Here is a 6,244-nt window from a genome sequence, read left to right on the forward strand (position 1 = left end):
GATAGAATTTCATTCATTAGAAAGCTTTTGTTGTAAGGCTATGTATGATATGTTGTACTAACACTTGGTTAAAGTACCGCCTAATATAATTTTATCGGATACTACCATTTGGTAACAATTAACCTAATCATACCTCATTGTATGAAGGGCCACTTACACGTACCTCGAGGATGTTTGAGAATATCCTAAAGCTTGAGATTGCAGGTCCACCTCAGGTTGCGACTCGACATTTTAGATGGTCAGACCTTGGATTGTACATCTGATCAGCGCTATTGACTATTCTAGGGTAAGGGCTCCCTATTTCATCTGAGCCCCTATTTCCATCTCATCCCTTCACCTCATTACTTTGAACATGAATAATATCTTACAACGTACCTGAACCAAAATGTGAAATGTTTAAAAAAAATATTTCAGCTATTGTAACACTTTTCCATTGGAAGAAATGGTTTTAAATTCTTCGGTGATCGTTTTTGTTTTTCATTTAAAACAAACTCACTTTTCGATTTAGGACACATTTTCGTCTCAAGATTTACAGTTCGTCATGTTTCTGAGTATCTACTAAACGATTTGTCTCAAAACATGATCACTGTTTCGCACAATTACACTACTATTGAATGCTGGATGACTTCATAATTAGTAATGTTCAATTGCCACTTGTTTAATTAATGATTAAAAACTTCAAAAACTACCCGACAAGCAATAAAAGTCTTCAAAAATATGAGATGAAAGTTTTTCACTTAATTCACTTGATTGCGTTTTGTTTTCATCTCATTTGGTTTCGCAAAGTTGCCAGGGGTGGAATCATGTAAGGTGATAAGTGACTATCACCTCCTGGTGATAACGAGGTGATCACCAGAATGTTTGGAATCACCGAAAGTGATCACTTTTACTATCACCATCACCGGTGATTGAGCCAACTTCACTCCATTTATCACCTGTCAAGAAACGTCAATTTTTCAGGAGTAAAATATGAATGTGGCGTATACCGTTGATATTAGGAGGAGTAACATATGAAAGTGGCGTATACCCATATAATATTTTAAAATCTAAAGTTTTATTCCTTTAGTTTTCAATTTTTTTAATTAATTCGAGTCATGTTTATCAATGATGATTTGTATGGATCGAAGAGTAACGTTGAAAAAAATTACCTGCGCACAAACAAATAAAAAAAATCACTTGTTGGTTTAATTTAGCGCCGATTTTTATTTTTCAATGGAAATCAATGTCACAGTCAATTCTTTGGGATAAATTTGCTAGCTTTGAAATGACACGAATTGTTAGATCTTCTTGATGTTTCACAACGGATGGCATTCCTCTCGAATGAGAAAGATCCGTTAAATAATTTCTTGTATAGTTTTCATTCACTTTACGATTATGGCATTTCACAGAGCTTTCAAATGCTACCTCCATTTTGGAAATTTTACCCACCGGTACTACGAATATCCACTATGATTAGCAGCAACTAATTGTTTAAAAATATTGCCTTATTTAGTTCAACTCACAAGAAGAAAATTAAGAACGCAGTTGAACGAGACTGATATGTCGCTTACGAAGTCACGGCCATCTAATTCTACTGAAAATGTTAGCATAGATTTTTTTATGTTACGTTATGTACAACAGGAGATGTCTACATTCATAAACTTATCACTTTTCCAGAAAGCAATTTATCTTTGACTTTACGAATACCCCAATGATATTCCTTCAAATAATAATTATAACATAAATGAATTGATTTAATTGATAAATACTACCGTTCATTCTATGAATTCTTTAAACTATATAAACTAAGTTACTTTTCATTTTGGTATTTAATTTTGACATAATATGAGTACGAATTTCATTAAAAAAAATTATCCTCTCCGACCAATATTGGTAGGTTATTTTTATATCAGTGGCTTAAAATTCACCTAACGGACAATAATTTATAAAGCCACTTCTCAAAAAATCAAATCACTACTGAAAGTGATAACTAAATTGCTATCACCTCCATTTTGACATGAAGGTGATTAAATCGTGGTGACTATCACCTTACGTAATGCCAACGTTTGATAGTGATGTTAGCCTCTCAGCAATGGTGACAGAACTTGGTGATTACCACCTTACGTGATTCCAAATTTTCAAAAGTGATAATCACTTGGTGATAATCACCTTACATGATTCCACCCCAGGTTTTCTCATAATGTTACAAAACAAAATTGGTTTTCTTCTTCAAATTATCATCAACAAGTATTTTTGTTTTTTGGTATCCGTGACATTACTTTAATTATATTATTGATATTTTTATTTAAAAAATACTATTTCGGCTTCGAATATTACCAGAAAGAGCATATTAAATACTAATGAAATAACCATTGTGGCAAATCTACACTGAGAATACTACACGTTGGAAAATCATACGAATGTACTTTGATTTTTCGTCACAAGTTTTTCTATTGAATATCATAGTTTTGAACTATGAATGGAAATTTTTCCATCAAAGAGCAAACTATGAATATCAATCTACAAATTTACGAATTTCATAAAGATTCACGTATGAAAATTTCTAGTGACATATAAAAATCATACGTTTTTCATATGAACATCATACTATTTTACAGTGAAAATCATGGAATTTTTCGTATAAAATTATCAGTGTTGTGTATGACATAAATAATGAAGTAATAAAAATGCAATATATTGATAAAAGCATTTCATTCCTTTTTTATAATGAATTTATTTACTTTTTCATGTTACTTACTATCTAATTTTCTTAAATAAATACCTTTTTATATCTAAATAAATGCTTATTACCTAAAAAGTGTACAGTGAAAGGTGGATCATCAATGGAATCTAATTTGATAAGTATAAAATGATTTGTACGTTCTATTACCTCTAAAGTTACATAATGGGAATCATGGTTCCCACAAATCCATTGCCTACATATGGCATAAACATCACGGTTGTCCATTAAGTATTCCTCAGCCTCAAAAAGATTAACAATATTACTGTCTGTTCTTATAAAAAATAGCAAGTTTTGTATGAAATGCCCTTAAATCTACAAGAAGATGCCAAACTAACGGTATCTTTGTTACAAAAAAGCCATGTTTCAATGTTATTCCAGTATGGTTTAAGCTTAATTGCTTGATTTTTGAAAATTCCTTCAACATAAGACTCAGTGAACGATTTATTGTGTGCATGATACGCAAACTGTAAGCACGATTTTATACACAACGAATACGTTACGTGACGTAATAATAATAATTGAAGACTCTCATTTTCACTCAATAATCGCTCCATTGAGATTCTAAAATAAAAAAGCAAGAAAATTAAGCTTAGTACGAAACAAAATAAAAAGGTTTACATTACGGCACCGCCAATTTGAAATCCATTCCCAAATTAAACTGGTATTCCAATTTACTTGGGCAGAAGAAATAGCATCAATAATTTCCGTTCCGTCCAACAATTTAAAGCGGTTATATCCACTCCGCACTCTAAACACAAAAGGATTATTTAAGTACACAACGCATTAAATATATTATTTAAAATTACCTGTGAATACTTGCAACGCACTAGCCGAAATCGGAAGATCCTAAAGTGAACCATCAGCGGAAGCCATGTTTGCACTATATTTGATCGAGTATCATACGCGCCAACTATGTTTTTTTTCACACAAGATGCAACTTTGAATTTCATTGCGCTGACGTATGAAATGTACACGTGTATCGTATACAGATCATAAAGCTGTTAAATGGAATCTATTTCATTATAATAAATCCCATACGACAGCAATGAAATTGTCAAAAATTGAAAATTGACACAATCATAATCATTGACTTATGATATTCTTAAGGGCAGTATCCTCAGTGTAGTAGCTTTCTTTCCGCTATATGTCATGTCGCTGTTAAGTGTGTGTGTTTCATCGGCTGTGCAGAGAGATGCCAGATATTTTCATAGAAAATATGTATTACTTTGCATAAAAAGTCTATATCTGCTCTATCTGTTTTCACTAATAAAATGATGTTAAAAGATAATTCTTCATATCTGCGAAGATTTCCATTTTAACATGCGATTTGTCCGTTGATTAATGAACTTTCAAAGAAATACTGCAATCAAATAGTAATAGGTACTCACAGAGAAAAGTCTAATTTTTTACGTCTCCCTTTTTATGAACCTGTATTTAGGAAATCTGTACTCTGATTTAAATCAACGGAAAAATCTATACAATACAGTGTAACTTGACCGCCTGAACGTGCTTCCGAGGGGTGTAAGCGGGTGATTTATGCGCCACTCTCGATGAGAGACCACCCGCCAGATGTGTGGCTGCCCGGCCTTTTGAGACTTCTCGGGAGAAGGTTCCGGTTTCCCTCTTTGTAGGGTGGAAGCAAGCTAGTCGACCAAAAGCGCGTCCGAGTCGCGCGTGTCATACAAACTACGTCACGTCCGAAATGTTCAATGTGATCTCAGTCCGAAAACGATATTCTCGCTCGGTTGTAATCATCACGGGCAAAGTCTAACTTCCCAAATTAACCAATCTGCAGAAAACTTAAGAGTGGTTCCGGTAGGTTTCAGGGCCAACCTCCCCAGTAAAAACAAAATACAACAAAAACTACAAACGAGACGGAACTCTGGACTTGAAAAGCTTCATCAATCTGAAAATTGGAGAACTACATCAAATCACAAAAAAAAGGTTTTTACCAAATCACAAATCCAACATTTATTGGCCTTTATCGGTTTTCCCGATCATGTTCTCTGTTCACTCTATTCTGTGCTAGCTAGCTATTTCCATTCGTTCACCTTTCCCTCATCTATCCTAACTGGCGATTTTTTTATTGTCTGCGGTGCGTGCTTTCGGTGTTCATTGTTCACCTCACTTGCCTCTCATCTCCATTGTGCAAAATCACTTGGCAATTTCTTTAATTATTATATATCGATATGCAAATTAGACGGTAGGGTAAGGCCGTCAATAGTGACCCCATGCGCATGGACTTCACAACATATATATATATATATATATTGTACTCACGACCTAGGATTTACGTGTTGGCGGGAGACGGCGATTCCTACTGGTGCTGCTGATGATGACGATGATGATGCTAACGTTGCGACGCGGTGCTGCGACGAGTGCGTTTCCCTCGATCGAGCTGAACGGGCGACGCTGGTCTCCCCCGCCGATTTGTGGACTTACGACGACGGGATACTGCCGTCGAGTTTTCCGATCGTCACCAGAAAACTTAACAGCGTTGATAACTGCGATGATGGTTGTCTACTAACCCTGCCAAGGCGCAAGATTGACGGATGCTGCCTTTTTCCGGCCCAGTGTATCGCCGGGACCAAACCTTGAGACAGATCGTGGGGTCAAGAGCGGTCTCTAATGTACGGGTGTGATGTGTCGGGTACTTCGACGGTAGCCACAATTTATGAGTTTACCTTGATCTCTTGGTTTCAACACACACGCGAACCGCCAAATTAAACGATTGGGAATCTAACTGCGTTTCTATTCTATTTACATTTTGATGAAGAATTTCAAATACAAATTTACATTTTGATTAAGAATTTCAAGTTACATTTAAAATTTACCGAACTTAACACAACACGGCGCGAACTGAAATCGAACCACTCTTGCCTCTTCCACTGATAAGTTCAAAGTGGTTTATTGGGCTTTGAGAATCCTCAGAATAACCGCGGTTTGTACATCTTCGTTAGCGGATCTGACGCATTTTCCACGAAGTGGATAATAGCGATAGTTCCGAATTTGCATTGATCAACCCGAACTTCCCCAGTCGCATGATCGCATCTCGTTTCTGCGAACGACCCCAATCAAACCAACCCACCGCCAGACCAGTCATCAAAGCGAAACAGAGCATTCTCCCTAAAGATTAACGCGCTCATGAACTTTGTAAAGGTCGACGGCCTCTTTCGGTAACCCAAACAAACACCCCATCGGTTGCGACGCTAGGCAAAGCAGAAAGCAATTGGCGCGTACTAAGAACGGCGGGAAATCAGCTGCTGTATCTTATGGCAAATCTCTTACTTAGAGCTTTTTCATCATAACGGGGTGATTCGATTTTGTGAACCTTTTTCAATATCGTTTCGTATAAATATTATATTATATTAAATTTTAATACAAGAATCTATAAACATTATTATTAAAAATCATTAACCTACTAACTATTATTTACCAAAATATATATTCTAATTCTGTACTCGTTACAACAGATACATCTGTATAAATGGCATCTCTGGCTCTGCATTTTGTTTTTAGAAG

General features: G+C 35.6%; 1 long non-coding RNA gene across 1 annotated transcript; it reads right to left on the minus strand.

The window, feature by feature from the left end:
- Positions 1-2,752: 2,752 nt before the first annotated feature.
- LOC131438970 (uncharacterized) lies at positions 2,753-3,724 on the minus strand. The gene is made up of 3 exons (XR_009231031.1): positions 3,529-3,724; positions 3,341-3,470; positions 2,753-3,283 (listed from the first exon to the last, which is right to left on the minus strand). It is a non-coding gene; the product is annotated as an uncharacterized LOC131438970 (long non-coding RNA).
- Positions 3,725-6,244: the final 2,520 nt, after the last annotated feature.

This window comes from Malaya genurostris, chromosome 3 (assembly GCF_030247185.1).
Source record: "Malaya genurostris strain Urasoe2022 chromosome 3, Malgen_1.1, whole genome shotgun sequence".
Classification (NCBI taxonomy): Eukaryota; Metazoa; Arthropoda; class Insecta; order Diptera; family Culicidae; genus Malaya; species Malaya genurostris.